Source organism: Amblyomma mixtum, chromosome 9 (genome assembly GCF_055824585.1).
Source record: "Amblyomma mixtum isolate Tamu chromosome 9, ASM5582458v1, whole genome shotgun sequence".
NCBI classification, from domain to species: Eukaryota; Metazoa; Arthropoda; class Arachnida; order Ixodida; family Ixodidae; genus Amblyomma; species Amblyomma mixtum.
Genome location: NC_143020.1, coordinates 42,936,282 through 42,956,256, shown reverse-complemented (window position 1 = coordinate 42,956,256; position 19,975 = coordinate 42,936,282). Strand labels below are relative to the sequence as shown.

At 51.7% G+C, this 19,975-nt stretch overlaps 1 pseudogene; it reads right to left on the bottom strand.

Annotated features, from left to right (window-relative positions):
- Positions 1 to 7,982: 7,982 nt before the first annotated feature.
- On the bottom strand, positions 7,983 to 11,712 carry LOC149328857 (uncharacterized; annotated as a pseudogene).
- Between the last annotated feature and the right edge of the window lie 8,263 nt (positions 11,713 to 19,975).

The window sequence follows — 19,975 nt, the reverse complement described above, 5'->3', positions numbered from 1 at the left end:
ATGTTCTCGCCACAACGACGACACCGGGTTCTCAGCTGGACGGGACCCTTAAAGCTGTCGGGTTGACTTTACGCCAGCATCGCCGATTCAATAAGCAGGTGAAGAATCGTTTTTCAGTGGTCCGTAAATTGCACTCACGAAAAGCGAGGCATAGATGATCGCAGCAGAGTGGATATGAAATACGGAAGTTGAAACTGCTGGATGCAAATCGTGGCATTGCTCGTGATTTTGATATTTCGTAGGTACGAAGGTGTCTCTTCAACGGGTAATAAACAATATTTAGTTTCGATGTGCGCATATTTATCCTACCTTTGTGTGTTCTCTCCTGCGTAGCACGTGAGTGTTCTTACAAAATAACAGCAAAGATTAGCTTTTAAAGTGCTTTCTATGATATAAATCCTTCATTGCAATGGTCCCAGCAGTTATTTTCTCTGATGAAGTGAGTTTTTCTCAAGAGTATAAAGCCCCTGTCAAGAGTAATAATAAAATAAAGGGCGAACAGTCCTAATATAGATTTTAAATTTCATACAGATTGTTTGGCCCTGTCTGAAGCAAACTGCTGCAATGTTGCCGAATCGAGTGCAAGATTTTTTCACGTAATTTATGTTTTTCAGTCCATGGATCAAAGTTGAGATTTTTTTATACCCCGAATGGCGCGCAAGTGTTGAACTCGACAACAAGGAAGTCGTTTATGTTAAAAGAAGAGGTGGTTTAAGAGACGGTATTCCGCTCAAGCAGAAATTGAATAAAACCGTAGACCTTGGGACCTACTACTCCATGGGTATTCGGATCACCGGAAGCAACCGCTGTCGCGTAAGTGTTTCTACTGTGCAGCAAAATAATTGTTTTTTTTTAATGAAAGATATGCCGTTTCTCGTGCACCGAGATTTCAAATGTAGTTTTAGATTACTTCCCCGCCATTGATCAATATCATACTGGTGTCTCGAAAAAACTGGCAGTTTATTTGATTGGTTATTTATTTTAGCAAACAAAACGGAAGAAAAACGTTCATCACAATTACAAACCTGGCAAGCATGGTCTGCTCTGATAAATAGGAATTAGTTTTTTTGTTCCAGCGAGAAATTAAAGCGGCACTCAAACCTGTTCTCGGCATATTACCTGCAGACGCAGCAGTGCATATCTGACGTGGTTGCCTTGCCATCTGCAATGAATTTGAAATATTTATGAGTGACCTCCGTGCATAGTGGCAAAGCAAAAAATGGCATCGAATTTATTTGGAATTATAACATGAATGTCGGGGAGATCTGTTACTGGAACCTAAAAATTTCTCTACCATCCATGAACACCTCATTCACCAGCAGCGAGAGCAGTAAGGTGGGACCGAAATTGACAGTTAAGATTGACAGTTAAGATTGAAATACAATACATTGTTCCTAATATGCTCATACACAGACATTCCGCAAGGCATTGAGCTTAGACGTGGTGGTGTTCATCGACCACGAGATAGCCAGCTCTAAAATTCACGCCAATTTTAAGAGGCATCCAGAAAAACAAACTAGAAAACAATAATCGGAGCAGTCGGGAAGGGTTAAAGCAGCCTGCTACCCATGACAACGGGGAAGGAGCTCTGAATTTCTACTCTGATTAAATTACCACTCCCGACTGTGACCGCAGAATTCATACAGGAATAGGTTTATTAATAACTTCGTATGGCTGGTGCAGCGGTGGCTGCTCCTGCGAAAGGAAAGCAGTATGCGGCAAAAGAAGCCGGAAGTCAGGAGAGGGATCAAATTTCAAGATATGAGCTGTCACAGCTGTCAAAATTGTTAACAAGAGCATATGCAATAAGGAGTGTAAAATAGCGGACATGGAGGAAGAGAAAACTGGAAGGACATCTAATTGTGATTATCCGAGAGTGTAAAGACCGTTAGAAATTTATTTCTAGGTTCAATTGACGACCACACATTCAATTTAAAGCATGCTAAGGACACATTAGCACACTCAGTGCATGGGTGAAGATACAGTGTATTATCAGACAAACATTTTGAATTTGTTAGAATCTTTTGAGGAAGACATCTTTTTCTCTCTCCCCTTTCCCACTTCCCAATCGTTCCGGGTGGAAGGCCGCAGGGGGCTCTTCCGTGTACCTAGCTTATCTGGTTACATGGTTCTACCCATAGAGACCGCCTTCCGACATTTCTCTTTCTTGCCTCTAAGCCAAGAGAGGTTTTTGAGGCAGCAGGTCGCAGATGGCTCTGCCGTGTACCATGCTTGGCTGGTGACTTTCAACCTGCCATTCACCAGAAGGCACACGTGTGCCAAAGCCGGCTTTTAGTTCGAAATGGTATTTAGTTGCTCTCTTATTAGAAACAAAGAGAAAAGATAAAATGGGAAAAAAATTAGGCATGGAGAAAAAGTAGGTACACATAACAGGAGGTCGAACAAAGGAATATTTCTTAAACTTTATTCTGCAGTAAACGGTGTAATTTGCGCTGATGTGCAGCGCGCCCCAATTATTGAGGCCTTGTCTACATGCAGTAACAGTGCCAAGGATATTATGGTCACGGTGGTTCGGTAATGAATACTTTGAAAGCATTGTTCCAAAAGAGAAACTTTGCCGCCCTCAGTGCCCAGTGCCTCACGACTTCAAGGAAAGCTTAAGAATAAAGATTGTCCCGTTGATTTAGTCCTAAATATAGTGTCCTTAATGTTTTCGGAGATTGCGCGAAAGTACTTGAAATCCGTTACCTGCCATACACTTACCGCGTCATATGAATAAAATTCTTGAACGCTTGACTTCCATAATCAGACATGAAAAATGCGGCAGCAATTGTGCATGAGCGTGAATTGAACGCATCCATCAACTAATTTATATCGTTGTATAAAAGAAGTTCAAGTTACTACTGACAGGAAAGGAGACGGCTGGGCGTGAACAGTTCAGTCCGAGAAGCCTGCTATGTTGCACCTCTAGTATTGGCATTTTTGTTTAAACCCGCCATACATAACCCGGGCGTGGAAACTCCGGGCTGAGAAACGTCCGACCCCAGCTACCTACCGGCCATAGGATACCTTTCGCTTGACGCTACGTCGCGTACTCGGGACTTTGCAGCAATTGAGCTTTCCCTGTCATCATTCAGGCACTAGAACCCGCAGGTGCGGTTCGCCCACGTGGAAGCCCTCTTCCATGTGAACAGAGTCACCTCGGAGACTTCAAGGCTAACCACCTACTTTTGCAGCCTGTCTCCTGAGGTGGCGCAAAGACCGCGGAGCTAATTTCTGGGCCATTAGCAGATGCCCCATACCATCGCATCTAGCACAGCATTTTGAATGCACCGCTGTGTTTGAGAGCGTGCACCTTAAGCATCTACTCACCAGCGAAGAGCTTGGAGATCGCCGCCCATCCCAGCTACTCACTGGCATACAGCAGCTCCTGGCAGAAAGCAATGTCGACTCCAGCGGTGCATTGTTCACAGAGCTCCTCTTTCAGGCCTTATCGGAGTGTACCCGTCTCGACGTGGACGTCGGCATGCACCGCCATCGCCTAATACACAGCAACCCGTGCCTTTCCATCACTGGCGTTATTTCCCCTGTCACTTCCACTGGCATCCGCAGCCTGATTCTGCCATGCCCATACGCAATGGTCCAGAAAGACTTTCCTGGAGTCACGAAGCCCTGGAATATAGACCCGCCACCCAAGCACAGCGTAACCCTTCAGGTCGCTAGAGTGGACCATCGCTTGGTGTACAACCACGCCGTCTCTTCGGTGAGCGCCTGGCGATTTCTGAAAGACAATTCGCGCACATGCTCCAGCCGGGTATAATACACCCTTCGTCCAGCACTTGCGCTGAACCCTCAATTTGGTGGACAAAAAAACCCCATGAAAATAGCGGCTTTGCGGAGGCTAATGCGCGCTCAACACTCACAAAGCCCACGATCCCTATACGCTTTCTCGCAACAAAGATTTCATCAGGAACTTGAAACGATGCAAGGTCTCTAGGAAAGGGGACCTCGTAAAGGCGCTTCAACAAATCCCCGTCAAGCCAGCCGATATACCGAAGACGGCCATCACTACAGGTTCCGGCCTGTTTGAGTACGTGTGCATACCGTTTGGGCTTGGCAACGGACGTTAGATTTTTAACAATTTATTGGCGAGGTGATGCCTTGAATCTTGGCTGTATTTCCCTACATTGATGACATTCTCGTCGCAAGTCGCACATCAAGATCACTACTCACGCCTTCGGAAACTCTTTGCTCGCATTCAACTATTTGGCCTGGCAGTCATTGCCAACAAATCTAACTTCGGTCTCCCTGGCACGACTTTCTTGACCACCGTATCTCGGAGTTGAAAGCTCGTCCATTGCCCCCCTCCCCCGTCCACCCGCACACGTTAAGGTTTTAAAACTGTTCCCAATATCCAGCCCCATGCGCATGCTTCGAGAGTTCTTAGCCCTCCTCAATTTCTCCCACTTTATTCCGCACATCGCCGAGTTTCAGCTCCCCCGGACCGACCTCCTTAGCACAACCAAGACACCTCATCCGCGCTTCCCTGGTCACCTGAGGCTCAATCTGCTTTCATCGCTGCTTAGCAAGCTATAGTCTTATTTGGTCCTTCTAATTATTCGGAGGACCAACGTGCCCACTCGCGCCTTGGCGCAACGCGGGAACGTGGGATGATGTCCACAAGCACTGCAGACCAGGGGAACTCACCCTGGTAGGCTTGTATCTCCCGATACGAGTTGCTACTTCATTGATTCTTCTGAGGCGGAGTAAGCAGCATTCCGGTTGCTTTCGTCACACGGGATGCGGGCTCCATCAAGTATAATAACTCCGAGGCTGTACAGGCAGCTCTTCAGTCGACCACCCCTCACTGAATGAGGATCACGGATGTGCGGCAGTTCCACCGTCACGGGATCATTTGTGCATCGTCAGACCAGCCACGCGTGGCGGACCTACTCAAGTACCTCTTCATCACCTGTATTCATTCAAGTACCTTCATTCAAGTACCTCTTCATCACATGTGTTCCAAAGGGATAGTCCGTACTGTAGACCCAAGGCTAAGAGCGTTTGTGATGCTAGATAAACTACGGCTGGCGCTTTCACCGTTCACCGATTCAGCCGAATGATGTACGGTACAATGATACCGAAGGAGACAGCTACGTTTGCGGGGCTGACTTGCCTATCCTCAGCGAAGGTGTCACCTTTGATTTTCCGTGTTAGTCAGTTCACATCTTGGCATGTGCAGTGCCGCCATTTCTGGAGCTTTGGCCACCGTGCTTAGGCCTCTAAATCTAGTTTTGATTGATGTGCGTGTGGAGAGAGCCACGACCCTGCTTGGTGTTTTCTGAACATGAGAAGTGCTGTTTGTGTGGCGGTGGCCACTCAGCAAGCCATTCCAACTGCCCAGCGCGGGCTGAAGAAGCTAAAGTGCTGGAGTTAGTCGACAAGCGGAGGTGCACAACACGCGAGGCATTTGCAGCTATACAAGATTGGGCACCTGGCTATGCAAGTGTGGCAGCGTTACATGCAACTGTTATTGTCTCCTCCTTGTTGCAAGCAAAAGCTGCCGCTCTGGAGAAAGCAATGACGAGTGCCATATATCGTATAGTCGAAAATATATCTGCGCGTATTTCGTAGGTCATGGCAGCTGAGCTGTCCACTTAGTTGCAAGTCTCCACTGCTCCTCTCTGTGGCACAATCTAAATCTTTGGTTGCAGCTCTCCAACCTTTTTTGCAGACAGCTACCAATCCACTATGTAAAACTTAATCACAGCCTTCGTGTTTTTCACGGATGCCTTGGACAACACTCGGGCCGAAAGAATGGAATGGGCGACAGGTGTACTCACACAGACACACATTTAATATACCCTACGCGACACGAACACTACCACACAAAACTAACTAAACTAACACAAAACACAAATGCTACCAATAAACACATTCCGATGATACCCAGTCTACTAGCGTTCGGTGTTCGTGCTTGCAAGTCGATGCTGATGAAGCGTTGCATGTGTCCAGTCCGTGGCATCCAGGTAGCCGGCGTCGAGGTGGTGTTCGAAGAGCTCAGGCTGGCGTCTCTGGCGGCGTCGTTATTGGTGTCGTATGAGCTCCCTGTCCTAGTGCCCCTGGAGGCCATGCTGGCGATGTAGGCGTTGTGGGCGCCACCCGGAGGGGTGCCAACCGCGCTGCAGGCACCCCTGGCCGAAGCAGGGGGTTGCGTCAGCCATTGACTCCCCAAAACGGGCTCAGGAACAGCAAGAAGTCTACGGTGCGACGCCGTAGAGCACGAGATCACCGGAGCAGTAGCCCGCGTTGCTCTCTTCCAGTCCAGGTGTTCCTGGACCGCCAGAACCACCGCTTCTCTGTTCTTTCCCCCGTGCCACGCTATCCTTCGCGCTTTTATAACCTTGGCGTTGGCACACGTCATCCTTGTCGTCGTCGTCCAACTTCTTTAGTTCATATTTCTATTAAAACATCCTATAATATGTGACAAGGGCCCCCTTTCTCAAAAACTGCTCTGATCATCCTTATCTTCAAGCCTTCCAGCCAGCCCACTATCTTCGGTGGCGATTCTAGACACAGCACACAACACACCGCAGATGTCAAGCACACACCAAAAGCACACCACTGATACAGCACACCAAACTGCATTTACGGAACATTAACACACCGCTGCCGTTGTCCATGCGCTGTCCTTAATAAACATGTTGACATCCACAACCAACTCCCTTGTATAAGCACACAACAACATCAAAACAACAAAAAGATACAACCCAGAGATAGCCAAATCTGTTTAGTTAGAACTCGTTCTTCGTATTTTTCAACATATTTGCATGAAAAAACTTGGTGCTATTTAAGAATAATTCTTAATCCCTGTCATTTTTCTTCTACGTCACAAGGCGCTTCCATTCCATCAGTTACTTATTATGATCCGCGTGTAGCAGGATGAGAACACAGTCGCCCGGATTCAGGTTTCTGTGAGATGCGTTCTTGTCGTAGTAGCCCCGAGAGCTTTCGCGCGCCATTTGCAGGCCTTGATGTGCAATTCTGCATGTTTCCTCCAACTTGTCCCTGAACTCAAGAAGGTATGTGTATGTTGTGTTGAGATCTGACGCAATCTCTTTATTAGCCCACAGCTCCTTGAGTATTGTAAGTTGACCCCTAACGGTTCTCCTATACAACATCGCGAGAGGCGGGAAACCAAGACTCATTTGCGGTACTTCGCGGTAAGCCAACAAAAGAGTTGGGTGGTGTCTATCCCAATCAGTTGTCTGTCCTGAAACATTTTCCTGATCACATTTGTGAGGGTGCCGTAGAACCGCTCTACAAGCCAACTACACATTGGATGGCATGGCAATGTTAGTAACCTATTACTTTCAAAACGCGGTTAACCTCCTTCATTTGCTCCGACGTGAAGTTCGAGCCCTGGTGACTGAAACTTTTGCTCGGTAACCTATAACGCGAGAACATCTCCACGAGACCCTCCGCCACTTGGATACTGAAAATAGTCTTCAATAGAATACAGTCAGGAGAACGAGTGGCCACGTCGACCAGGGTAAACACATCTCTACTGCCTCTGGCGAATACTGGAGAGATGTACCCCACAATGATCATAGCCCCTCTTTAAAACGGTGGGTCGATGGCTGGCATCTTGCACAGAGGTACGGGACAGACTCTTCCTTTTGGCACTGCGCTGACACACGTCACACGAGCAAACAAACCGTTTAACTTCACTCTGTACACGTGGACAGGAGAACTCCTCGGTGATTCTAGACACCGTTTTCCGAACACCCTGGTGTCCGGCCATAATGGGGTCATGTCCTAAGGATAACACTGTCTCTACCATATCTTTCGGGAACACCAGATGTTCTACCTACCCACCTTCCCGAGCTAAATATGCTTTCCCTGTGCAGAAGACCGTTTACCAAATAATATTCGAATGATGTGCTACTTCTTTTTCTTTCCACATTTTCTCCACCTCTTTCGAAGCAGGCTTTCAAGGTCGGGTCTTATCTTTGCCTAATTTAAATTTCGACCGGTGTGACGCTGAGACACATCGCAACGGGCGTAGAGAGTGGAAGCTGCGTTGCTCTGGCTGTCACTTGTGCTCTTGTCTCCACTGCCGATGAGAAACTGACTGCCCCGTCACCCGCCTGAGCTGTCGCGGGCCTTTCCTCTTTGGGTGTTCCTCAGCGTCGAGTAACCTCCACTCGGGATTGAAGTCCTGGACACTTCTTGCACCCGTAATGACTCCCAAGGTGAGATCGTAGATTGGCGGTTCTACGCGTTGTGCAACTACCTGTCCAGTATAATACGGCGTGGGCACTACAATCCTGGCTTCAGGAAGGTACCTGACCGTGCTATATACAAGGGTGATGGCCGACGCTTCCCTTGTAAGATCCTCGTCCTTCACCAGGCTTCTCCGAACCAAAAATATGTTGGCTCCGCTATCTTCAGGCACCAATATAGGACGGTCCCCTATTTGCCCGGCGATCGCCGGCATTGCTGCTTTGGACTTGGGTGTTCCACTCACCGCCTCATTTTCCAGCGGCGTTTGCTGTCTTTTAAGCTGTGGAACTAGAGGTGGTGTGACAAGTTCTACCCGAGAGTCGACAATGCTTGCAGCGCGGTCCTGCATTCTAGTCCTGAAAGTAATGAGACAAGTCGCGGCATGGCGCACGTATGCGCTAAATTGAGAAACCGGCTTTTGGGGATAGAGGGGCATGGCGCACATGGCACACGTATGCGCCACGTATGGGGATGGAGGGGCATGGCGCACGTATGCGCTAAATTGAGAAACCGGCTTTTGGGGATGGAGGGGGAACCTTCAGCTTCACAATCCGCCGAGCTCAGTTGGCTTCAAGCAGGCGAAGCGAGTGACGTGTTTGAGCGTGTACCCGTGTTTCGTCGGTGGGTCACGGAAACCATGGGGCCAACGTTGGAACAGCGCGAAAGGGTGAAGCTTTGCGTTAAACTGAGTAAGTTACCTACCGAGAATCGGATCGCAAGTGTTTCCATGGCATAAAGCATTTACAAACGGCCATGAAGAGGTTCACGATTAGCAACGGTCTGGGGGTGCGTCGACGACAGTTACAGGTGGTAATGTTGGCTGTGTCGTCCTGAATATCTTCACGGCCCTTTGTAAATGCTTTGTGCCATTGGAACACTTGCGATCTGGACATTACATCATTCCCGCATGATTTCTTGATCATCTCAAACTTCTCGGTAGGTGACTTACTCAGATGAATGCAATGCCTCATCGCATAGCGCTGTTCTAGCGTTGGCTCCAGGGTTTCCTCGACGCAGCGACAAAACAGGAGTACACGCTCAAACACGTCCGCTCGCTTCGCCTGCTGGAAGCCAACTCAGCTCGTTTCATTCTAAAGCTGAAGGTTCCCCCTCTTTTCCTCCAAAACCGATTTCCCAATCTAGCGCATGCGCGCGCCATGCCGGGACTTGTCTCATTGCTTTCAGGACAGACCCTGTATATTGGCACTCATCCACAGTATGTCCTCTTCTCTTACAACCTTAACACACAACCTGTGCCTTTTGGGCAACGCTATAAGTCCCACCGTCTACTGCATGGTGTCCCACCTTGCCAGAGAGGAAATAACTTACTGTAGCCTTAGATGAACCGCCATAGGCTCTTGGTTTTGTCAGATCTGTGTCTAAGACATTTTGAGTTCCCTCCTTTGCGTTACTCATATATCTCGGCTCTTGACCTTCGGGTATTTGGTCTGCAGTGTCGGCAACCTCTTCCAATGAACACAACTTTCTTTCTTTCGCGAATAGCGCTAGCTTTTTACTGCAATATGCTAAAAACTGCACTCTGTCACCAGATTGTCACGCACCCTTTCAAAACCCTTTTCTAAGTTTAACATATGAAGCCACCTATCGAAATAGTTGGCCAGCCTGTAGCAAAACTGCTTAGAGGTTTCAGAATCGTCAGGTTTCGCGATGCGAAATCCCGCCCGAAAACCCTCTGCCGTAATCGTGAATCTTTGGAGGAGTTCCTTCTTGACTTTCTCGCAGTCCATAAACTCAGCAGCAGGCATCCACCCGAACACATTCAGCGCAGCCCCGACTGAACACATGCTCAATGCCGTGGCCCATTCGCTGCGATCTCAGCCTTGCCCCAAAGCTATTCGCTAGAATGTTTGCAGATATGCGTCCCAATCTTCTCTTCTGTCGTCAAAAGGAGCCTTAAGCTTTCTTGGACAAACTGTGGCCGGTCTAGGAGATTCTGTACCCGCTAACGAACTCTTAACATCGTCCATGATCTCCTGAGGTCCTCCTGCGATTGCGCCTGTTTCTACAAAAGAAACTCCATCTCCCTCTCTATCCTTTTTTTCTCTCCTTCTTCCGTCCCGCGAGCTCTTTTAGCCTCCCGCTCTTCTGCCTCGCAACCGTCTGCGCGCGCTTGTGCCCTTTCCACTCTCTGCCTCTTTGCCTCCACGTCATAGAGAGAGAGAGAAAGAAACTATATTTTAAGAGGAATTCGGGGCACACCCCAGGGTCCCCGCATGACCCCACTGCACTGAATTGTTTATTTTCCTAAGGTCCATAACACTGGCAGCCCGGCCGGTGGCGATGGTCGGCACAGCCAGGCCCTCCGAGAGCAGCAGGTCTCCCAGTCCTCCCAGGTCTTGAGGTTCTCTAGCTCCCGCGGCGTAGGGTCCACCGGGCAGAGGGAAAGAATGTGGAGGGAAGAGGCGAAGGGTTCTCGGCAAAGGGCGCCTGCCGGACTGGGGAAGGAGGGATAATAGGGGCTAGGGTAAGGGGTGAGGGGTGAGAGTGTGTCTGTAGTCTGTGCACAGGGTTGCTTGTTTGTTATCTAGGAAGGGGTGCGGCGGTGGATAGAGGTGGCGTAAGGCTCTGCAGGTCTACGTCAGTTCGCTGAATGAGTGCCTACGCTCCTTCGTGAATCCCCGATTCGAGGCCACCTGAGCCCGGTTTAAAGAACCTCGAGCTGAAAGGTTGGCGGCCTCGTTACCGGGATTCCCGGAGTGCGCAGGCACCCATATCAGCTCCACATGGCGGGGTGGGGGTGCATCAGGCGAGTCCAGTATGCCAAAAGCAGGGACATGCACTTGGCCTCGAGCAAAAATTAGAATCGCGGTGTGTGTGACTTAAAATACACCGAGCTTCCGTGCGGATGATAGCAAGTGCAATGGCGGCTTCTTATGCGGCCTCTGGGGAGGTGCCTGGAGGGAGAGGTAGTGTGAGGGTGGTGCATTAAAGAGGCGTCCACCCCAGCTGCTGTCGCTTCATCACCCGTGCAGGCAGCGGCCACCCATACGACGTCCGGCTTGTAGCCGTACGCTCGATGGAGTGACTTCACACGGGCTCTGCGGCGCCGCTCGTGGTGGGACGGGTGCATATTCCTCGGGAGCGGCCTGATGAGGACCAACCGGTGAAGGGGTATTCTGATTCCGGGACAGTTCAGGATATACCGACCTGTGGAGGTTTGTGTGAGCCTGATGTATTGGGCCTGTCAGTGGGGTCCCATCAGTTCCCCGAACGTGTTGTGGAGGCCCAGGCCTAGTAGTCTCTGTGTGGGTGCGTTAAGGGGAAGATGAAGTGCTACCTTGAATGCCTGGCGAATCAAAGCACTCAAGGTGCTTATGTAAGTTTCAGAACGTTGTAAGTATTGGGTAGTGTACAGCACACGGCTGAGGACGTCATAGAGCGCATCACCTCCTCCTTGCTTAAACCTAGCTTGAGAGTCATTTCTAACGTTTTTACCAAATCCATACTTTCTGCCGTCGAGAGACCGGAAAGATCCAAAACAAAACAAAAAATTTGCTGACGATTACGTTACTGCCTGATACGAAATTTGAGTGCAGCTCATCAGCTGTGCACCTTTTCGATAGATTGAGGAGAAGAATTCGAGCGAGACATGCGTGTACAAAACAGATGACTTGTTATTTTGCACACATTTTTCCTTTTTCACGAAACACTAAACTAACAGTTCTTGATTGCAATTAAGGAAGCTTTGTGGTTGTTGAAGGATATACGCCCCACTTGCTGCAGCAATGCCTGGTTCCGAAATACGATGTCACTGCAAGTATTTCGCGATGTTGTCACAGCCGTCGAAGGCGTCGCGAGCGAGAAGAACAGCATGTTCTCCCGCATAAATGGTACGAAATTCCTGCCTTTATATGTATATAAAAGTTCCCACTTGCCCTGCCACCATGGCAGGTGGCAGTTATGGTTGATTGCGAGAGGTCGCTCATTACTGTCAGCCCGAACGCAAGCAGCTAACATCTCTCTCCCATCACATCACGTACCTCTAAGCGCGATTGAGGTGTCCGTCTACCCAGGGAGCCAGTTAAGCGCAATTCCTTTCCTTAAAATGATCGGAATCTAAACGTTTTCAAAGCCAATGGCAATGAAAACAAAGAACGCCGATGGCCTGTGGCTTCAGCGCCGCGTTTCTGGCACAACGTTGTTAATGCCTGCAGACCACATCTATCATCGCCCCACCTACCAATAAGCGCCATTCAGGTGTCCACTGCCCGAGGAAGCCAGTTAACCGCGCTTCCTTTCCTTAAAATGGCACAACATACTCAATGCCAACGCATGGTTGTGGTGGCAGAAAGCATTTCTGTACAGGTATACTACAGGAGGTTATGCATGAGCTGACCCAGAGGGGGCCAGCCCTTAAAAATACTAGGTGGAGGTCCCTAGTTCGGGACCCCAGTGGCATCGGCCGCCACCCGGACTCGCGCGACTAAGGCCCGTTGGGCCTGCAGGTCAGAGCAGCCGAGTAGGGTCGCCTCCCAGTCCTCCCGGGTTGGGTTGGGGTGAGGGGGGATAGCGCGGTTGGAGGGGCAGGCCCACACCATGTGGTAGATGTCCGAAGACTTCTCCGCAAGGTGCGGACAGCTGCCCGAGAAAGAAGGGTCGAAGTGTGAGAGCTGCCGGGCACAGCCAAGTATTAGTATAGAGGCGAAGCAGAAGCCGTTCCTCCACCTTTGAGAGACCTATACAAGGGCGGGGTTAAAGACCATGGCCAGATTAATAAAGTAAAACAATGTCTTTGAAGGAGTAAGCGGGAGTGAATTCGAGTTCCTGATCGTCAGGGTCGGAGGGGAATGTCCGATGAGAGAGCGCGCGGGCGGCGGCGTCAGCTGCCTCATTTGCCTCAAGGCCCATGTGAGCGGGAGCCCAAACAATACGCCGGTGCACGGGGTTACCGGTGTAGACGCTGTTTTGGAGAATGCGGTAGGCTAGATACGGTACCCAGCCCTGCTCGACGTTCCGACATGCTCTCGCGAGTCGGAAATAATTGTTTTTGAATTGGAATAAAATGCAGTCAACGCAATGGCGAGCTCCACCGCGTGTGTTATTTTACGGGCTCGGAAAGTAAGGCCGTTCACTGTTTTGGAATGGTGGACGACTGCGGCTGTGTGTCATCCCCCATGGTGGGGGCCGGAGGCATCCACGTAGAATACGTCGGGTTTGGATCCATAGTGACGGGCCAGGGCTTCCACCCACGCCAGGCGCCGGCCATTACGGTCCTCACGGTTCATGTTCGCAGGAAGAGGGCGCACGTGGAGGGCGCATCTCCACTGGGATGGAATCCGTACGCGCTCTTCCATGAGAGTGGTGTTTTGGATGTCTAGTCGGGCAAGGAGGCGGCGACCCGACGATGTCTTCGAGAGACGTGTGTATTGGTTAGTCAAGTGGGCTTCACGGAGCCCCTGAAATGTGTTCACCATGCCCAGCCCCAGGAGGCGCTTGTTGGAGGTGCTCACGGGGAGGCCTAGAGCCCGCTTAATAATTTTGCGGAGGATGACTTCGAGTGAATCCTCGTCTTGCTTCTGCACGTGGAGGTATGGAGTCGAATGTAGAATTAGACTGGTCACGAATGCATGCGCCAGCCGCAAGGCGTCCTTACATCGTAACCCCCCGCACTTGTTAGAAACCCGGCGGACCAAGCGGCCCACCTGGTCCCCCACCTGATGGAGTTTGGCCAATGTTGTTTCTGACCGTCTGTCTTGATGTATGAAGAACCCCAGTACCCGGACTTCGATATCATCATCATCGAAGTCCGGGACCTGTCTTGAGAGAGAATAAAATTTTGACTGTGCACTTTGGTGAGGGGCGTATGTGCAAAAATTCAGTCTTTTGGGTGGAGCATTGGAGGCCGCAGCGGCGAGCATAACGGTCCACTATGGTCGCCGCCTCCTGCAGGTTAGCCTCTATGTCTCCAAGGGAACCCTGCGTGTTCCACAGGGTGATGTCATCGGCGTACAGCGCATGCTGCACACCGGCGACAGCGCCCAGCTGGGCCGGAGGCGCATCATAGCCAAATTGAATAAGAGGGGAGAGAGCACCGCGCCCTGGGGTACACTGTACCCCTGGTTCCTAAATGAAAAGGGCTATGTTCCTTATCGTGGATTCGAATGTAAGATTGTCTGTCGGTTAAAAATTACGGAATGTATTGAAAGGCATTTCTGCCGCAGTTAGTTTGAGAGAGGTGGGTGAGAATCATCTCGTGGGTAACGCTGTCGAATACACCCTTCAAATCCAAGGCGAGTACGACCTTGTCATGTTAAGGCATTCGACGGGGTGGTGGTGGTGAAAAACATTTATAATGCAATAAATATTTACAGAGAGATGATTGGGGTAGGCCCTATTGGCCCTTTCCCCTAACAATACTAGGTGGAGCCCCTATTCCGGGGCCCCATTGGCAAGCAACGCCGCCTGCGTCCGGTGAACCAAGGCCTTTTGGGTCTTTAGGTCCTGACAGCCGAGCAGGGCCGCCTCCCAGTCCTCTCTGGTGGGGTTGGGGGGGATAGATGGGTTTGACTGACACGCCCAAACCATGTGGAAGGTGTCAGCCACCTCCCCACAGAACTGGCACGCGCCATCAAAGGATGTATTGAAATGTTTAAGCACCGCCGGGCACAGTACAGTGTTAGTAAGAATTTTGATGAGGAGGCGCTCGTGAGCGCGATCCAGACCCTTACAAGGGGCCGGGTAGCGCCGGTGCTCCTCCTTATACTAATCGGTGATTTGTTTGAATGTAATGGCCAGATTGTCTGATTGCGAGTACCCTTCCAAGGACAGGGAGATAGCCCGGGGAGAGAGTGCGCGGGCGGCCTGATCGGCCTGTTCGTTTCCCTGGAGTCCTTGGTGACCGGGGGCCCAAATCAGGTTGCGTGGAGTTGGATCTTCAGATCGACAGCTATATTCCAGTATGCGCTAGGCAAGCGGGGGAACCCAGCCCAACTCGTACTTCCGACAGGCCCCTCGCGAGTCGGTGATGATGTGTTTCGACTTGGGAGTAGTGAGAGCAAGAGCAATGGCAATCTCCTCCGCGTGTGTTGCGCTGTAGGCTTTGAAAGTGAGCCCGTTGACTGTGTTTGTGTCGTGTACGACTGCGGCCGTGTACCACACCCCGTGGTGTGGGCCGGCAACGTCCACGTAATACGCATGTTGTTGGTTACCATAGTATCGCGCCAACGCTTCCGCGCGCGCCTGGCGACGACCGCTATGGTCTTCTCTGGACATGTTGCGGGGAAGGGGTCGGACCCGGAGGGCGCGCCTCCAAGGTTCTGGCACTCTCTTCCTCTCCTCAATATGGTAGTCATGTTTGATGTGTAGCCGGTCCAAGAGGCGGCGACCGGACGTGGTCTGTGCAAGACGCGTGTATTGGTTGACTAAGTGGGCCTCTCGAAGCTCCCGAAATGTGCTCACCACGCCCAAGGCCAGAAGTCGCTGGTTGGACGTGGTGACCGGGAGGTCGAGAGCCCGCTTGATGACTTTCCGGTGGATGACCTCCAGTTGGTCATCATCATGTTTGCGCAGGTGCAAGTAGGGGGTTGAGTAGAGGATTCTACTCGTTACGAAAGCATGGGCAAGCCACAGTGCATCCTTGCTTCGTAATCCGCCCCGCTTGTTGGAGACCCGGCGGACCATGCGGCCCACCTGGTCTCCCACCGTGCGAAGTTTGGCTAGGGTGGTGTCGACTCTGCGTTGGTGGTGTATGAAGAGACCAAGGACGCGGATCTCCTTGGACTCCCGGATCGGTCCCGAGGGGAGACTGATGCAAAGCGGAGTTGTGTCCCGAGGGGAGGGACGTATGTGCACAAATTCTGATTTCGACGGGGCGCACTGTAGTCCGCAGTAGGCCGCGTAGTCGTCGACTAGGGTCGCCGCTGCTTGCAGGCAGGATTCCATGTGGCCCAGGTTACCTTGCGTGGCCCAGATTGTAATGTTATCCGCATAAAGAGCGTGATGTATCCCGGGCAAAGAGGACAATTTGGAGGGAAGATGAAGCATTGCCAAATTGAAGAGGAGGGGAGACAGGACCGCGCCTTGAGGCGTTCCCCTCGAGCCGATGGTGTATGGCCCGTGTTCCGCATCTTGTATGCGTATGTAGGCTTGACGGTCTGTAAGAAATTGTTTTATGTAGTTGAATGTTTTGTGGCCACAGTTGGTGTTACTGAGGTGGTCCAGGATTACTTCGTGTTTGACGTTGTCGAATGCGCCTTTAAGATCCAAGGCCAGGACCACCTTGTCGTTGTGGGGACATTCGACAGGATCTAAGATGTCGTGGTGAAGCTGCAGAAGTATATCCTGTGCAGACTTGTGAGGGCGAAAACCGAACATGGTGTCCGCGAAAGTGTGCTGTGTTTCGAGAAAATCGGAGAGTCTGTCGCGCACCATCGTCTCCATCAGCTTGCTGACACAAGACGTGAGGGAGATGGGGCGAAGGTTCTCCACATCAATAGATTTGCCGGCCTTCGCAATAAAGGTCACGAGAGCCGATTTCCAATCGAGAGGGAGAGGAGTCTCTCCGTCCCAAATGCTATTGATGTATTTGAGGAGCGCGGCGTAGGCTGCGTCGGGAAGGTTGGCCAAGAGCTTGACCGTAACCTTGTCGCGCCCGGGTGCAGTGCCCCGCTTCATTTTGCTCAAGGCCGCCCGGAGGTCGTGGAGCTGGAACGGCTTGTCCAGCTCCGTGTTCTCTTCGCCTGCATACGAGTACGCCGCCTGCCGGGGGTCCTTAGTGGTGCACAGGTAGCGATCCCTGAGCGTGTGCGCTAGTTGTTTTGTCGTTCCTGTAAAGTTGTGCAAGGCCCTATGTAATTGGGGTTGGGTTAACGTGCGTGTTTGTATTGGATCGATGAGAGCGCGGAACAGGCGCCACGTGTTGCGGCCAGACATCTGGCGAGCAGCCGCGTTGCACCGGTCCACCCAGTTAGTGTCGGCTAGCTGAGTGCATATTCCGCTGCCTGTTGTGTGAGTTCGAGGATGCGGTTCTTTAGGCGTCTGTTATCTTTCTGTTTCTTCCATCGCTTCGTGAGGCTGCGACGGGCCTCCCAAAGGTGGAGAAGGTGGTTGTCCACGTCTGTTTGTGTTTCTGTGAGCTGTATCTGCTGTTCGTGTTGTGTGAGTGTAGACGTGAGCGATCTGGACCAGGCGTCGTATCCCGACTGGAGGGGGTCTACAATAGGTAGAGAGGTGCGGAAAGTCGTCCAGTCAGGAATACGAGCTTGTTTTAGTGGGCGTTTCAGGGGACGCATGTAAATGGTTGCGTTGATTATACAGTGCTCACTACCTAGAGTGTCCTCTGTATTCAGCCAGTCGGCATGTCGTATGTTGCGTGTAAATGTGAGGTCCGGGCAAGTATCTCGTTGAATGGAATTGCCGACACGTGTTGGGTTGGCGGGGTCAGTGTGCAGGGTGAGTCCAAGTGCGGAAAGAAGTTCCGCAAGCTTCCTCCCACGCCTGTCCTCCTGGGGGTATCCCCATAGCCTGCTCGGGGCATTGAAATCGCCGACGATTAGGAGGGGATCCCTACCCGCCACCTGCATAGCTTGAGTGAAAATTTCATTGAACGTGACGTTCTTAAGTTTCGGTGGGCAGTAAATATTTAGAATGTGTACAGGTGGGTCAGACCGCTTTAGGGGCAGCACTGAAACCATCGTGTATGGGAAAGACGGTGTTGTGGGAAGTGTGACCTCCTGCGCAGCGTATCGCTTGTGAACAAGTATACATGTCTGCGGGGTGTGTTGAAATGTAGTGTAGTTTGTTAGTTTGGCACCGGCGCCGGGTTCCTGAAGGGCAACCACGGCGACGGGGAACTCAAGGTTCTCAAGATAGAGGCGGAGATGAGTCCGCTTCTTGTGGTCCTTGAGACTTCGGCAGTTCCACTGCGTTAGTGTAAGCGGCTGAGTTGTTCTTGCTCGCGACTTAGGGTTGGGGGCCATGGTCGGAGGCGGAGGGTGGGGTCACGTTGTTAAGACTCCCCAGTCCGCTAGTGCCCGGCGCAGACGTGCAGGAGTCTTCCGGAATGTGAAACTCATCGGGAATAGCTCTATTGAATTTTGAGGGGCTGTTAGCGTCCCTGATGGGTCCTACGCGTTTAAGGACGCGCGGATTATCTTTTATCCATTTTTGGATAATGTGCGTTACGGCTTGTGTCACCTGTGCGATGACACTCTCCACCTGACGCGCGATGGTGTCATGAATAATTTTGGGGAGGTCAGCCAATTGTGTTTCAGTTGCGGTCACCCGGGTCTCCAGGGCCGCGGCGCGACTCTCCACAGGAGGAGGGATCTCCCTGTCTGTTATGTTTTCTGCCTCGTCGCTCGACGCGGGCGGAGTATGGAATTGGGATTTGAGCGAGTTAAGCTCGCTGGCTAGTTTTTCGTTTTCAGCTCGCAAGAGGGCGAGCTCGCGCTTGAGTTCCTGTGTCTCGGCGGTGCTGGTGGGGGAGGAGGGAGGAGGGGAAGGAGAGGAGGCGACCCTCGCCCAGCTGCCTACCTTGGGTTGGTTGCAGGCGGCGCCGCCAGATGAAGCGCTGAGAGCTGGGAACTCCGCTGCTCCGGGTGGTGGCGTTACTGTTGCTGTCTTGCCAGGGGGAGGCATCACGCCACGCCGTGGCGTCTTCTGGTTGTTTCGCTGCCGCCCTCCCCGTGTAGCGCCGGCATTGGCTCCCTTGGGTAGCGTCCTGGGCCCTGGCTGCGGCAACTTGATGAATTTCGCGGTGCATTCGCGGGAGCTGGTGAGGTGCGGGCCCCCGCAGATTAAACAGTTAGGATTGCAGACGTGGGGGGCCATCCCCTCAGTACCAAGCCCCACATTTTGGCCACAAAGGCCGCATCTTTCCTTGACCGGGGTGGGACAGTTGTCCACCCGGTGCCCCAGTGTGCCGCAACGGTAGCACGCTGGCACTGTTTTTTGTACTCCTTGACGGGAGTCAGTTCTGCGTTATAATGGACGTAACGCCGAACAGTGCGTCCCTCGAAAGTCAGCACAGCTACGTTTGATTGTCCCAGCTTGCGCACATGAACTAGTTCACCACCGCGCCACTGCACATTATGCTTTAGTGACTCACTGGTTTCTAAGTTGTGAACAGATATCACACCGCGACACACATCACCGGTGAGCTTGAGGTGGCCGTGAAATGCGAGCGATCCTCTGCTGGTGTTAAGTTGAATGTCCGTGAGGAGCTTTTTAACCACTTCTGGGTTCTGCGTGCCGCAGACGATGATGTTCTGTTCCCAATTTGATGAAATGGTGATGGTGTTCATGTGCTGCCTACCGATGAGTTGCGAAATGGCAGCGCCGAGCTCACCTTGCTGGAAGGCCGTCTTGAGGGAGACCGTACTGCGTGGCTGCAGCACGACCACGTAGTCGTCAGGGTCCATCCTGACCGTTGGCTTGGGAGTCCACTTCGAGACTGGTGAAGAAGTCTTCTGTGGAGGTGTAGAAGACGGAGCGCGAGCGTCTCCCGTTGTTGAATTGTTGAGAGGAGTCTTGGGTGTTGCCGCTCCTCGTGCGTTCTGCCGGCGGCGGCGCCGGCTCTCAACGACTTGGAAAAGGTCAGCTTGCTGCGCCGAAATGGTGGATGGACCGTCCTCTGGCTGGCTTACAGGGACAGATGACCACGACAGAGTCGTGGGGTCGTATCCGCGTTGTTCAGGTAGAGCCATGTTGAGAGGTTGGCCGGCAGGCGTCTCCGCAGCCAGCGGCGGAGGAGCCGGAGCCGTTAGGC